Source organism: Macaca nemestrina, chromosome 9 (assembly GCF_043159975.1).
Source record: "Macaca nemestrina isolate mMacNem1 chromosome 9, mMacNem.hap1, whole genome shotgun sequence".
NCBI classification, from domain to species: domain Eukaryota; kingdom Metazoa; phylum Chordata; class Mammalia; order Primates; family Cercopithecidae; genus Macaca; species Macaca nemestrina.
In genome coordinates, this window is record NC_092133.1 from 85,902,418 (window position 1) to 85,918,041 (window position 15,624).

Genomic DNA, 15,624 nt, shown 5'->3' on the forward strand with positions numbered 1-15,624 from the left:
CTGGCTAAAGGACATCCACAAAAAAGCTAGAGCTAATATCATACTTGGTGAAGGACTGAAGGTTCTCGTCTGAAGTTTGGGGATAAGACAAGACAGCACACTCTCACTATGTCTGTTCAATATTACTTTGGAAATTCTAACCAGTGTAAGAATGCAAAAAATAAAGGCATACAGACAGAAAAGAATGAAATAAAACTGTTCTTATGCACAGATGTCATGATTGTCCACATAGAGAATCCCACAGAATTTAAAAAACAGTCTTGGAACTAATAAATGAGTTTAGCAAGGTCATAGGATACAAGGTTAGCACACAAAACCCCCATTGCATTTCCATATACAAGCTATTAACGATTGGAAACTGAATTATGAAAAATAATAATGCTCCAAACAATAAAATACTTCTATATTTCACATAAGTAACCAAAATTTGCAGGATTTTTATAATGAAAATTATAAAATGCTGATGTAAGAAAGCAAAGAAGATCTAAATAAATGGAGAAACATACCATGCTCATGAATTGGATGACTTAATGTCAACTCTCCCCAAATTGGTCTAATCAAAATTACAGCAGGATTATTTACATATATGGATGAATAGATTTTAAAATTTATATGAAAGGAAAAGAAACTAGAAATGGAAAATAATTTTGAAAAAGAATAATAGAGTTGGAGGATTATGCGTCCCAATTTTAAAATTTACCATATAGTTACATCATGTGGTATTATTGGTGATGGGACAGGTAGATAGGTCAATGGAACAAAAAATAGAGTCCAGAAATAGATCTACACAAACATGGCCAAATGGTCAATTGATTTTTGACAAAAGGTCAAAGGATGTTCCATGGAGAAACAATGAACTCCTCAACAAATGGTGTTGAAATTGATTATTTATATGCAAAAAATTAAACCTTGGCCTAATTAACTCACATTAACTCAAAATGGATCATAGATTTGAATGTAAAATGTAAAACTATAAAACTTTGAAAAGAAAATGAAGGAGAAAATCTTCATGACTTTGAGTAAATGCAAAAGCACAATTTACAAAAGATGGTATTAACAAGTTGAACAAAATTAAGAGCTCTGTGAAAAAAAATGTTGAGCATGAAAAGACAAGCTACAGACTGGAAGAAAACAGTGCAAATCATATATATCACAGATATCTGGTATCCAAAATCTATAAAGATCTTTTCAACTTAACAGTAAGAAAGCAAGCAATACATTTTTTTTAACATCCAGAAGATTTAAAGACACATTTCAATATAGAAATGTACAAACACAAAAATTGATAGTGCAAAGTTTTGGCAAGGAGATACTATAACTAGAGTTCTAATTCCTTGCTGATGGGAATGCAAAATGGTACAGCTTCTTGGAAAACACTTTGGAAATTTCTTACAAAACCATATAGTTATTATATCATCTGGCATTTCCCTGACTAAGTATTTACCCTAGAAAATTAAAATTCCATGTTCACACTGAAACCTGTTCACATGTGTTTATAGATGCTCTATTCATAATTGCCCCAAACAGAAAAATAATAAACATCCTTCAATGGGTGGATTCCTAATACTGTACAGTAGTCCCCCTTATGTGCTGTTTCCATTTCCACATTTTTAGTTCCCCAGATTGGAAATATTAAATGGAAAACCCCAGAAATAAGAAATTCATACATTTTGAATTGCTCACTGTTCTGAGTAGTATGAGGAAATCTCAGGCTATCCTGCTACATCCCACCCAGACTTGAATCATCTCTTTTTCCAGTGGATTCACTCTGTAAATGCTAGCTGCCTGTTCATCACTCAGTAGCTGTCCTAGTAGTGAGTAGTGATGCTGGTAGCTCAGATATGCCAAAGAGAGAGAAGCCTTAAAGTGCTTCCTTTAAGTGAAAAAGTGAAAGTTCTTGACTTGGGGAAAAAAACAAATCATATGCTGAGGTTGCTAACATCTACAGCAAGAATGAATCTTCTATCTGTGAAGTTGAGAACAGTATATTGTTGAAATTGTTCTATTTTATGATGAATTATCATTGTTCATCTCTTACGGTGCCTAACTCCTAAATTAAACTTTATCATAGTTTTCCTATAGGAAAAACATAGTATACTATAGTGGTTTCAGGTATTCAATGGGGGTCTTAGAACATATAACCTGCAGGTAAGCGAGGACTGTGGTAATGGAATACTACTAAACACAAAGTCTACTGATACATGCAACCACTTGGATGAACCCTAAAGTATTTTGCCTAAGGAAAAAAGTCTCAAAAGTCTACATGAATGGAATGATTCCATTTATGTGACCTTCTGAAAAAGCCATAACTTTAGGTGCAGAACAAATCTGTGGTTGCAGGGATTAGGGGTTGGGAAAAGGCTTGACTAGAAGGGAAAGGCACAAGTGAGTTTTCTGGGTTGGTGTCACTGCCTGCACCCCCACAGTGATGGTGGTTACATGAATCTGTACATCTGTTAAAGCTTAGAGAACTGTGCCCAAAGAGGCAATATTACTGTGTCTACACAGTAAACTGTTTTTAAAAAAACTTTACAAAATGGTTGGGACTCCATATTCTACTTCTGTTCCTCTCACTGTGCCTGCTGGCTCGTCCTACATTGGAAGTCTGTGATTTTGTTACGGCCCCACACAACCCAGTTCTGCCCCGGAAAAGGCATCCAAATAGGTACTATCTGGGCGCCACTGTGGTCCAATGTGTATGTCTCCCTGGTGTATGCACCAGGGGGATGTGTTCCACAGGGAACAGCTGTTCACAAGCTGGCATGTCAGAAAAACTGTCTGCTGTGCTTGAGTTGAAATCTTCATTAAAAAGAGATGAATTGAGATCAGGGAAGTCTATGCACTTATCTGATGTTTATCAATGGCTTCTCCTCATGGTAGATTTGCCAGATTTAGCAAATAAAATTGCAGAATCCCCAGTAAAATTTGAGCTTCAGATAAACAACAAATAGTTTTAGTATATATATATGTATGTCCCAATAATTGCATAGTTCTGTATTTTATTTGGCAACCCTATCCCATGGGCCTAAACAATCAGTAAATTTTCATTTCTCTGTGGTCGTTATTAGTCCTTTGGGACTGATTTAAGCTAAGTCCATGTGCTTACTCAAGCATTCATTCATTTGTTCACTCACTGTATGAGCATATTGAGTGCCTACCATTTATCAAGCCTCTGAGCAACACAGATAAACAGTAAACAGGCCCGGTCCTCAAGTTGAAATAGTTCAAATCTAGATCCTCCCTGATTCTGGCCACCAGAATCCCCTAAACACTGAAAACCTGGGCTGCCTTTTGGTTTTCTTCTACTATGTAAGATAAAATTCAGCTCAGGGAGTCCAAACACACTGAGCATGGGTTAGAAAGAATCCTGGACAGGAAGGGGTGTTTCCAGCAAACGGGAGATCCAGCCAGTTGGGCCCAGCTGCGCCTGCTGCCCACAGCCCACCCACACTGTGAGAAGAAGCCCTCCCAGCTCTGATGAATGGTGATGAGCAGCGCGGAGCTGGCTACAGAGAACTCCTCCATTAAGGAGCCTCTCTCCAAAGGGCCCTTTGGCTCCAAGCCTGCCCATTAATCACCTCAAGGTGAAGTGAGGGCTGGCTGGGATAATGTACTTCACCTCCCCAGGGAGTCTGGGTCCCTAGGCAGCCCTGGGGCCAGATGGGGCATGGTGAACTTCCACCCTCTCTGCTCTTCTCCCTGGGGCCACCCGACCCTGGCAGGGACCCTTGCTCTCAGTTATAGAAGGCGGAGTGTGTTGTGTGGCTCAGGGTCCATCCTGACCCCCTAAGCTGGCCAGTACCACTAGAAGCAGACCCAGTGCCAGAAGCCCCATCTCAGAGCCCCCAGAGACCAGGGATGTGCCTTGTGTTATCCAACTCTATGTAGCCACTTCCTGCCCAGGGTAAGAGTTGGCAAAAGAAGGGAGAAACAGATGATCTTTTGATCATCTGTTTCAAACTGGCTAGATGGCCTATTACCATTTCATAGAATTCTTGAAATGTCAGAGTGGGATCAAGCCACACAAGGGAAGCCGATAGTTATAGAGAGAAAGATGTAAGTGGATAAGCAGATAGATGGGTGAATAGACAGATGAATGGATGTATTTATGTGTGGTTTGATGGATAATAGATTTCATTCCACATGAACAGCTTGGCAGCTCAAATATAAGAGGTTTCTAAATGTACTGTGTCTTTTTGTTCTTGTACAATTGGTTTTTATACTTTGGAAAAAGTGGACCAGTTGGTTTGACTTTAATTTCTAATTAATTTTTTCTCTCTAGTCATTGTGAATCAAACAGCATGGTGGGACACCCCATGGATATCTAAATTAAAAAAGTAATGGCAACCAATATATTAATGTCATCCAAATATTTGCAAACATTTCCAGTTGTAAGACCCTTGTCATTATGATACTAGAATTTGTCTGGTGCTTCACACTCACGTATCTTTGACTACAATTTTAAGTAAGACTGACTTTGTTTCTATATATCTGACATCCCTAAATAGCTTGCTAACACAATCTCACAATAATAATTTCATTCTTTCAACTGACCCGTTGAGATACAGGATAGACACATGGAACTGAAACCCCCAAAGACACTGACGTTTCACAGCCAGTGTTTGGGACTAGCTTTATAGGAAGTTTCATGTCATGTGGATGAGAAATATCTTTTGCTTGTGGGTCATCTCTTAAGAGGAAATGATACAAACTTCCCTCAACAACTCACTCATTCAAAAGTAACTGCATTTGTCCTCTCTCCCGACCCTTATATTTACTGGGCATGTAACAGGCCAGCTCACGTAACTGTGACCTCCTGAGTAGCTTCAGATCACTCTCTGTGTCCTCTGCCCCTTCCCAGAATGATCATGCTCCCTCTAAAGAGAGGCGGAGCTGTATCTTCACAGATGAAATCCATGGGAAGTGGAGACCTGCACTGTTATTCTGGGTCCTTGTGTCTCTAATGGGTGTGTTGGGAATCTCTGGGCAGGCCTCTGAAATCAGCACAAACTTTTGACTCGGGCATAGCTTGGAGAATTACCCCTTGTCCAAAGATCATTCTGGGCCAGAAACTGTGTACTATGCTACTTGCTCTGCAGTGTTACCTGGATTTAGGAATATAGCTTCCTTGGGGGTATAAACATAAAATGTTTTTGTTTTTTCCACTAACTGCCCCAATGTGAGCCCTGCTTCCCTGTGGGCAGAAGGACAGATTGCTAGAAAGGGACAGATTAGAGGTACAGAGATGACAGTGCAGCTCACAGCAATAGCTCCACCACACTCTGGGCAGAGCTGATGGAGGGATGATGGCAGGAGAGATGCAGAAGCAGGGGCTGGAATCTTACAGGGACTCCACGGTTTGGGGGGACTTCTGACATCAATTTTGGAAATACTGCCAATGTCAAGAGCCCCTCTCTATCATTCACTCATGGTATCAAATATCAAAGTAATTGCCTCAAACATGCTGCTGGGCCCTTCATGTATGTTTAATCTCCAGAGCAACTATGCAAAATATCAACCTTATTTTTACAATAAGAGAATTGAGATCAGAGAAGTTAAGTGACTTCCCCAAGGTCACACAGGCAGCAAAGAGTACAGTCAAAGTCAAACCTTGATGTGTCTGATACGCAAGCTGGTGTACAATCTTTCTATACACAGTGCCACCTCTCTCTCTCCTCCCTCTGTTGCCTGTGCTCCAGCAGTAGCAAATGCCTCATCCTGGGGGTACATTGCTGGCCCCCACTGCCTCCAAGGGGAGGAAGCCATCCTGGAATCCTATGACTCTCAGGCTGAAAGCCACACCCACTTCTGCATAGGAGACTAAGGAAGGCCACTGGCCCCCCATGGCCCCAGGCCTCAGGAAGGGTGTTCCTGTTTTGCTGGAATCTCTGACATTGGAACCAAGGAATGTCAGAGTCCCCAGAACTCTGGGTGATGAGACACTTGCTCAAGTCCATTCTAATTTGGCATGGATTGGCCTGGGAACTGCAATGTCACCCCCTAGAGAGTCTGCTAAATGAAGAATGGTGTGCACTCTGGCTGAAGCAGCCAGCCAGCTCAACAGAGTGAGGAGACAGAGAAGCAGCCTTAACCAAAATCCCTGCAGAGGTTCAGTAATGCAGATGTTCCACTGGCCTTTTGGAGGAACTGACCACAGGCAAATAAGGTCCCTGAAGAAATCGCTTCAGTGTGACCCGTTGCCTGCTCACTTCACTGTCCAGGGGCCCATATGCAGGATATTCATTTTCATAGATATACCATATATATGTGGGTATATATCTAAATATTTACAAAGAGTATGAATGTTACTGATATTTTAATGGCATTAATAGAGTCATTTAACTGTAAGAGCTTAGCAATTGACAATGAAAGGGAGAAAGAGAAACAGTTTATGGGGCACGCATAATGCCACGAGCCAGTTCACTTCATAGGCATGTGTCCCCAAGTGGGTGGCAATGGAGGCAGAACCTGGCTGTTTCTCAGTTCCTCCAGTCCCTGCAGGCCCAATGCAGTGTGAACGCCTTGCCACATGGAGTGTGAGTCAAGAGTGCAAAGACACAGTATTTTCATGTAGCATCGCCCAGGGACATCAGTCAACTGCATTCCCTGGTACTCACCAGAGAGGCAGTGACCTCTTTGCCCTGGAGGGCTGCAGGCTGCTGTAGTGCCCCTGTATCAGGGGTGGCTGTATGCAGACCACCAGAAGTTTGATTTTTACCATGTGAGCTCACTTGAAAGTCTAACCTCTCATAAGGTACTTCTGCTATTGCCAAACAGCGGCTGTCTCTATGTGCTGGTCAAATGATGCTCCCCAGCACCCTCCCCGCTGCCTCTACACATCACACATCCTCAGAACCACGCTAAGAGGTACATCATGCCTGTGTCTTCATAAAGTGACCTCTCCTTTGCCTTTTCAGTCATCCGTACCGCTCTCCTTTGTGGTAGGAATATTGCTCCTATTCTGGGTGGTGTGGGGAGGGAAGTTGTATGAGGAGTTTGTCCAGCTCACACAGCCACCTTATTCCAGCACTTCTGTGGGGTATGTTCTTCCCATTACAACAAAACTTCCATCCCCATGCCTATAAAGTAGCAAATGGAGTGTCTGTATAAAAATTTCTCAGGTTCACTTCATTTGGCAATCATCTGGTTAATTTGATCAACCCAGCTCTAAGTGTCTTACTGGGATATTATGCATTTATAGCTTTGTCTGCCCCTAGTATTATTTACTTCTCTATCCTTAGCACCAGCGTGGCTCTGCACATGTGCTGCCTGGAAAGCCGTTAGCTGTCAAACTGCCCCCTTTCCCCTAGCGGATAATAAGAAATCAACTTTTATTTGGAGCAAAAGTTCCCAGGAGGTCACATGGCCCAATAACAAAAGATTATGATTTCTTATTGGTTTAATAGCATCTATTTTGTAATTCTGGATGTACTCTGTTTTAATTGGATTTGTTAAAGGAACAAAAGGGAATAGGTGGCTTACAATTAAAATAAAATATTAAGATGATTAGTGTAACAGACTAGAAATGCCTTGTTCATCCACCCTACGTTCAAAACACACAGACCAACCTCAACAGAAGCAAAAGTCAAAGAACCAAAGGCAGACCTGGCCCCTTTGAAGCCCATGAGGTGAGCAGTGATTCCATTCCACCCAATGTGCTTTAAGCGCTGCCATTGCCAGACAGGTGTTACTCTCTTTTCTCCTCACAGCTCCTCTCCTCCCGCAGATTAGGAAACTGGGCCTCAGAGAAGCAGCTTGGCAGGGGAAATGTGCCAGGGCTTTGGCTGTGGTGGGTGTGCCCAGCCCCCCGTTTACCTTTCCCATGACCCTGGACGGTCTCCTGAATCCCACAAGCTCCTGTAAAGAGGATGTAAAAGTGGCTGCTTCCCCAAGGTCAGGGGAGGGCAATGCATGGCCCTTGGAGGCTTTGGTTTTGACGTGTGTATGTGTTTGTGTATGTGTGTGTGTGTGTGTGTGTGTATGTGTGTGTGTGTGTTGGCGGGGGTTGGCATAGGAGGCAGCAGCATGGATGGGACCACACGACTGACCAAGTGGGGAGCCCGGACTCCACGTGCCAGCCCAGTAGAAACCCCATTCAGACCCTGCAGCCCAGTGTCCTTATGGACCGTGACCCCCGGCTCCCTGAGTGCAGGCTTCAGTTAATTTATCCTGGGGGGCCAAGAGGACACATTGCTCCTTTGAGCTGCACAGGCCCCCTCGTATCATGCTGGGGCATCTCCTCACGTGGAATTCTTTCTGCACTGCACACCCTCTAGTTCTGGTGAGAGCCCACTGGCGACACAGCCCAGAGTCCACTGTAGCACCCTGTCTGCTGCAGGACAGCTTGCAGCTCTGCGGCAGCTTTGCTGACCACCTACCACCTGGGAAGGTGTGAAATGACAGCGAAGGAGAATGCTGAGGGTCAACTCTAAGGACACAGTTGAACTTCCCATGGTCCTTTGAAGTCATTCACTCATCAACAGTATTTGTTGAAAACCTGCTATGAACGAGGCACTGTTCCAGGCAGCAAACAAAGTGAACGTCCTGCTCACATTCTAGAAGAAGAATCAAGCAAAAATAAGATGATGGATGTTAGAAAGAGTCAGGATAGGCCAGGCGTGGTGGCTCATGCTTGTAATCCCAGCACTTTGGGAGGCCAAGGCAGGCAGATCACAAGGTCAGGAGATCGAGACCACAGTGAAACCCCATCTCTACTAAAAATACAAAAAAAATTAGCTGGGCTTGGTGTCAGGCGCCTGTAGTCCCAGCTATTCGGAGAGGCTGAGGCAGGAGAATGGCATGAACCCGGGAGGCAGAGCTTGCAGTGAGCGGAGATCACGCCACTGCACTCCAGCCTGGGCAACAGAGCAAGACTCCATCTCAAAAAAAAAAAAAAAAAGAAAAGAAAGAGTCAGGATAGAGACATAGAGTAGAAGAGAAGACTTGGAAGATGTGCTTTTTTAGAAAGGGGAGGCCAGGAGGGCCCTCTTTGGGGCCTGAGCAGATGATACCTGAGCAGAGATCAGAGAAAGTGAGAATTCAGGCAGAGGATTTCAGATGGAGGAAACATCCAGTGGAAAGGCCTCATTGCAGAGAGGAGGGGATGGACAACAAGAGGAAGGAGAGGAGGAGGACAGAGGAAGAAAGAAGGAAGGAGGAAAGGAAGGGAGGGTGGGAGGAGGCACAATAAAAGGTAAGTAAATAAACAGGAGAAACCCAGCCCTGAGGCTGGTACCAGGCATGGGGTTGCACTGGACTGATCTCGTAGCCTCTGGGCTCCAGCAGGAAGCTACCATGTCCTGGACCCCATACTCCAGGCCAGTGAGTGTAGGCATCAGGGGGCAGTGGAAATAGCCCAGGCATGGGAGGGAGTTGATTGAGTGGGTTAGAGGCTGCCTCTGTCATGCGCCCCCTGAGGGCCATGGCCAAGCCCCTTGCTCCTTCTCTCTGCCTACACTCATCGTGCTGGTCTACACTCACTGCCTTGGGGTGAGCCCACCTAGTCTCATTGCTTTGAATATGATCTATACACTAACAATTCCCCAGTGTTTGGTTCTTGCCTGGACCTTGCTCCCCAATTCTGGACTCACTTAGCCTACTGCCTACTTAGCATTTCTCCTTGGATGATTTTAAGCATCTCAAACCCTGCCTGTCCCAAACCCAGCTCCCAGCCAGCTGCTCCACCACAGCCTCTTCCAGCTGGGCTGACAGCCTTGGCCTCCTGTGGACACTCAGGGCCCAAACTGTGGCATCAGACTCGACACCTCTTCTTCCATCCACCCCCAATTAATAATGCAGACTGACCTTCCCCCACACACTGATGCCCCTTATTTCTCTGCACTTCTTCTCCATAGCATCTGGCATCTAAATGTAGTTTATGATGCATTACTTGTTAATCTTGCATTTACTATCTATCTCTCGTTCTCCTCCCCCACCTACCCCAGGACACATGGCCTGTCTTGTCCACTTGTCCATCTCAGTTCCTAGCACAGAGTAGGCCCTTGGTCAATACTAGTTTAATAGACACATTCTAGGTGCTTCCAAGGTCAATCCCGATTCCCATGCCCTCAGAAAGGGTCTCAGCTCTCAGCTTTGTCCCAGATTCATAGCTGAGAGTCAGCTGCTGCATAATCAACTTGACTCACTGTTTTCACATGTACTGTTAAAGGAGTTCCAGTACATGAATACGTTTTAAGGGAGAGGTCCCTCGGGAAAACTCAGGTTGTCATTTGCACACAAAATATTCGTTGGTCACTGAGTGTGTACCCTCTTGGAGACAGGGATGCTTTCCAAATAGACGCAGATGATGGCATGATGGATTGTTTGACCATGAGAACAAGTGCACTAGGGGGCTGGAGAGTGGTCAGTAGCATCGCACTTGAAGCCACCTTAACTGGGTTAGGCCAAGGGGAGAAGGATGGGAGCCAAGGCAAAGAGACGAGATGAAGCAAGGAAACGGCTGGTACTCTGAGAAGAGGTGGGACCAGGCTATGGAGAACACATAGAGGACACTTCTAAGAATCTCCACAGGAAATAAGAATAAGACTTTTGATAGAAACATGCTTATGATGGTGCCATTTAAAATAGTAAAAAAAATTAGAAACAACCCAAATATCTAACAATAGACAAGTGATGAAATAATTACCGTGTAATCATAGAATGAAATAAATAATAAACAGAAACTAAAACAAAACAAAACATTATTTTCCAAAAGTGTCAAAAGGCAAAACGCTGAAGATGTCATGTTAGTGAAAAAACATCTGTCCGTGTGAGCCCTGTGTTCTCCAGCGCACATGCACCCCCACACCCAGAAAAGAGGAGAGAAAGAGCGCCAAGAATATCAGCAACACTGCTCTCTGGAGGTGATGGTCCTGGGCTCTTTTTACTTTTCTTCTTATACGTCTACATAGTTTTTAAATGCTCTGCAACAGATATAAAATCTGTTTCTAACCAGAAAAGAAAGTTACAAACACACATTCACACACATGCATGCACACTCACACTCCAAACACACACACACACACACACACACACACGATTCTGTTTCCTTTCCTATTACCTGAATTCAGGAGAGGACAGCGTGGTGGTGGGGGTTATTCACTGGAGCTGGATTTGCCTGGGGCAGTTGCAGATAAAGGATACCTGAGAGGTGTCCCTACCTCTGCAGACACAGGAATTGGGCAGCAGGTTGACAGTCTGGTTGTCTGAGGCAGCCAGTGCTGTCCTAGGTCATCTGTGGGCACTTTATGCTGTCACAGAGTGGAATGCAAGAGGTGGCCACTGAGAGTGGGGGAGGAGCAGGCAGCCCAGGGCAGCTGTTCCTGTTTCCCTCCAGAGATACTCTATCAGGGACAGCCCACCCTCAGCCAGCCACGGAGGGCTGTGCTATAAACAACACGTGGCCTCTTATGAGTGGGTGGCCGGCATTATGGTGCAATGTAGGGAGGAAACGTCAAGCAGAAGCTGTACTTTCTCCCTGCAACCTCCAACCAGAGGTGAAGAACTGTGGGAAGACTGGCCTACTTTTTGAAAGAATGCTTCAGATTAGTGGAGAAAAAGGGTAGTTTGGGCTCACTGCTTGCATGGAAGACCCTTGTCTTTCAGAAAATGCTGCAACGTCTAATCTTAAATTTCTTCTGCAGAAACTTTTCCTAAATTCAGATTTCCTTTTCCTCCTTGAATCTTTATCAAGTTTATTTGAAATCATGACTGAAGCACTTGACATTGCCCCCAATAAGAGAGATAGCTTTCCTTAGGACTTTGTGCAAACAGACATAACTATTGCCAGGAGAGCTGAGAATGATGTGGTCAGGACAGGGCAGCACCCTGGCAGCTTCCAGATAGGATGGCCACCCACACATTAGTCATGCCAGCTATCCCTTTTTTTCCTGCTGTGCTTGAAAAGGCAGGTGGGTAGGCTGCAGGGAGCATAGGAGCTGTGAGGCAAATAGAAGTGAGCCCCGCTCCCCTTCATTGCCAACCCAGGTTTAGTCCCGTAACATGCCTAAGCCCAGTTTATTGCTCTGCAAAATGGATTGGTCAATTGCTCGTTGTTTGAAGAGCGAATGAGGTGATAAAAATGTTAGGTGACCAGTGTTCAGTGAGCACTCAATAAACAGTCATCTGGCTTCTACCACCAGAGGTGGATGCTAGTGGGGAATGCTGGTGGAGTCACCAGACTGCACCGTCTCCATCACCTCCCTCAAACCAGCTGCTCTGGGCCGCTCCCCACTGGTCAGGAATCTCAGATGGAGGAGTTGGAGAACAATCTTTGCTGATTCCCAAATATGAAATCTTTGCAACCTTTCAAGCACTGACAAATTATTAATAATAACATTACTAGTGATTACAGAAAAAGAAATATAATAATAGCTACTTACAGATATAATTATCCCTATACTCACTTTTAATCTCTAGAGCTGGCTAGAGTCCAGTCTCCCCATTCATTTGTCTGTCCAGCAATTCCTACTGGAGTTGTACTATGGGTCAGGTCAGTGGATATGCAGTGAGCAAGGCTATACCTTTGTGTTTGTCATGAAGCTACCATTTCAAGAGACAGCAAATAAAGCAAAACAAAGAAAAAGAGGGAGACAGAGAAAAAAAAGAGGGAGAGAGAAAAAAAAACAAGGAGCATTGCAGTTGGTGTAAATGCTCTGCAAATAATAATAGCTGATGATGTGACAGAGAATGCTGAAGTCAGACAGGGCATATTGGTGGGGATGTTGCTAACTCAGACTGAGGTGGGTGAGGAGGTCCTTTCTGAGAAGGTGACATCTGAGCTGTAACTAGAATACTAAGTAGAAGCCACACTGAAGGATTTTGGAAAGAATTGACAGGAAGAGGGTGTAAGCTGGAGGTCAAGGAGGGGAGGGCGAAGAGCTGGGCAGGGGCAGCGCAAGGAGGGCCATGCGCTCATGGGTAGGGGACAACATAAGGCCCTCTAGAAGGATGACGTTGGCTGTAGGGAAGCAGCAGAGGCAGGGAAGGAGAGTGATGGAGACAGGCCAGCTGCAGGCAAGAGAGGATGGGAGTCTGTGCTGAGGGGCATGGCGGAGGAGGAACCATATGGATCCAGGCTCTGTGGTGGAAGCAGAGTAGATGGAACATTCTTCTAGATTGTATATGTGGACCAGGCAAAGAGAAAACTCAAGAGCAGGCTGGAACTGCTAGAGGGGCCTAGCACTTCCTGTATCTTTTTCTTCCTTTTGCTCAGCACAAAGTCTAAGTACCTCATGTGTGTCATCTCATTTAATCTGGTCATTCCACTTCACAGATGAAACACCCAGGGCCTAGTCAAAGGCACATGCCTCGACTAGAGCCAGAATCTCTTTGGTGCCCTTTCCCATGGACTTAGCCGCCATCTGGCTTTTCCATGCAAGCTTGGCTTTACAATGTCGGATGGCTCTCTTGGCCACCAATGGCTCTCTTGGCCGCCCAGGAAGCTCCTGACTCATCATGTTCTGCAGATGCTGGCAGGAGCTGAGCTAGATCCTGTGGGAAACTTTCTTCCTAGTCTGGTCAAGCCCCATCCTTATGGCTCATCCCTCCCCGAAAAAGAAGCATGCATGTGTTATTAGACCCAGTTCTAGGGGCTGAGATGAGTTCCATTATATGAGACCAGTAGGGAGCTCAGAAACTGAAAAATTGGCAGTGAATTACATTGGCAATGGGCTGAGAGTTGGCAATGGGGCTGACAGCAGAGTACACATGGGCGTGGTTCAGTTGCACACCTTGTGTTCTAGGGTTTCAGGGGCCTGGAAACATCACCTAGCTTTCACTCTCTCATCTCTCCACTGATAGGAAGGGAGAAAGGGCCTGAAGTCACCCTTGATGCTGGGCAACAGTGAGAGACCATTGGAGGCCCAAGCGGAAGCTGGAGGCACCAAGCACCAGGCACTAACAAACCAATCTGCAGACAACCACAGGGCTTGGGGCCCTGCAGGGTGGACAGAAGCTGTCTCAGTGCCTCCCATCTCCACTGGAGGCTGAGGCTCAAACCCAGAAGGCATGTGATCACTCCAGCTTACAGGCCTGTCACAGCCCTGTCCTCCTAGACGTGTGACTTTGCACAAGTTTCTTAACCTTTCTGAGTCCCCATTTCATTGGCCAGGAGTGTTATTTCATACTTGGTTCACATAGCATCCATGTTGTTGATAAATGCATGGAGAATTTATTATGTGCTGGACCCTTTGCAAAGCAAAGACACTACCTAATTTTTAGCACATTAAAATGAGGTTCCTCCCTTTGTATGGATTCTGTGGACCACCCACTACAGACCAGGCATTTTATAGACATTACAATTGAGTCACAACTGCCTGGCATGTCGATTTTCACCTCCACTGGAGGGATACAGCAATTGAGGCTCAGAGAGGCTGAGAAACTTGTGTGGAGTCACAAAGACTCTAAGTAGAGGGTCTGTCTTTTCCCACTATACCTGTCATAAAAGTTGGGACTTGAGGAGTGTGTTCCCGTGTGTCCCATGAAGAACCCCCTTTGCAAGGCCCAGCTCAGCCTAGGGCTTAACCACTTATTAGTGGGTTCTAGTGTTCAGGATAACTTGTAGAAAAAGTTTACCACTAGACTTCTTACAACACGGATTGCTCTCCAAACCCCATTACAGTAAACAATAATCAGATTTGTTCTGCTGGGCTGGACCCTCCTGAACGAACAAGCAGTCACAGTTTAGTTTCCTTAGAGGGGTGACTGGTCGGGTGAAAGCAAACAGTTCAAACACGTCTCCACCTGCCTGTAGAGCAGCAAAAACACCACGGAGACCCAGACATTGGAGACAGGATCCCATGTGATCCCCAAAGCACCAATGACTCACACACCTGCCTCCCCAGGCTCACCTGTGCCCTGGCCTCCGAGGACGCCCACTGTGCCCCAGCTAGCTGCCCTTCCTGGCTGGGGCTCAGGCCAGCTTCCTCCTCTCCTAAATAATGCATTAGGTGGTGTCTGGGCTTTGTAAATAAAGCATACTCGGAGAACAGGCATTTCCAAAGCTGCTTACTCAAACAAGGGGAGAAAGAGAAAAAGTAGAGATCCAAGCAGTTTTTTGGCACAGTTAAAGTAAATTGATAAGTGCAGGGCCGACACCCGAGCAAAACTTACCCTGCTAGTCCCAGCTTCTCCTTCTCAACTGTGAAACTTTGTCACCAAGCAACAAGAGACTTGGGACCTGGAGGTCATTAGCAGTCTTGACACCAGCCTGCAAAGTGAGAGGACACAAGGCTGAAACGGTCTCTAAGACACTCAAATTTCCCAACAGGCTGGCTTACCTGCCACAGGGAGGGAACCCCAGGGCTCACCCGCTGTGATTCCTGCAGTTGGGCTTTTCCTCCGGTTCACCCAGCAGTCAGTGGGAGAGGATCAAGGCAGAGCCCCTGTCCATGGCAACGGCCAGGCGGATGTGGCTACGCAGGGAAGAAGCCACACATTTCTCTTGAAAGAGACACATATTTCACTTTAATAGCATTCATGAAACATCACTCCCCTTTCTTTGAATTTGTGCAAGTATTTTTTTTTTCTGCTGTTTGGTTTTTGAGAGGGCTGTCTTTCATCTATTTATTTGAATTTAATTATTTCTTACTTTTTTGTTTCTCTTTGCACCCTTTTTCCACTGTT

At 45.3% G+C, this 15,624-nt stretch overlaps 1 protein-coding gene across 14 annotated transcripts in view; it reads left to right on the forward strand.

Annotated features, from left to right (window-relative positions):
* Nucleotides 1-15,624, forward strand: part of LOC105486657 (WDFY family member 4) — a 295,688-nt gene that overhangs the window by 233,208 nt on the left and 46,856 nt on the right. The window lies entirely within an intron of this gene.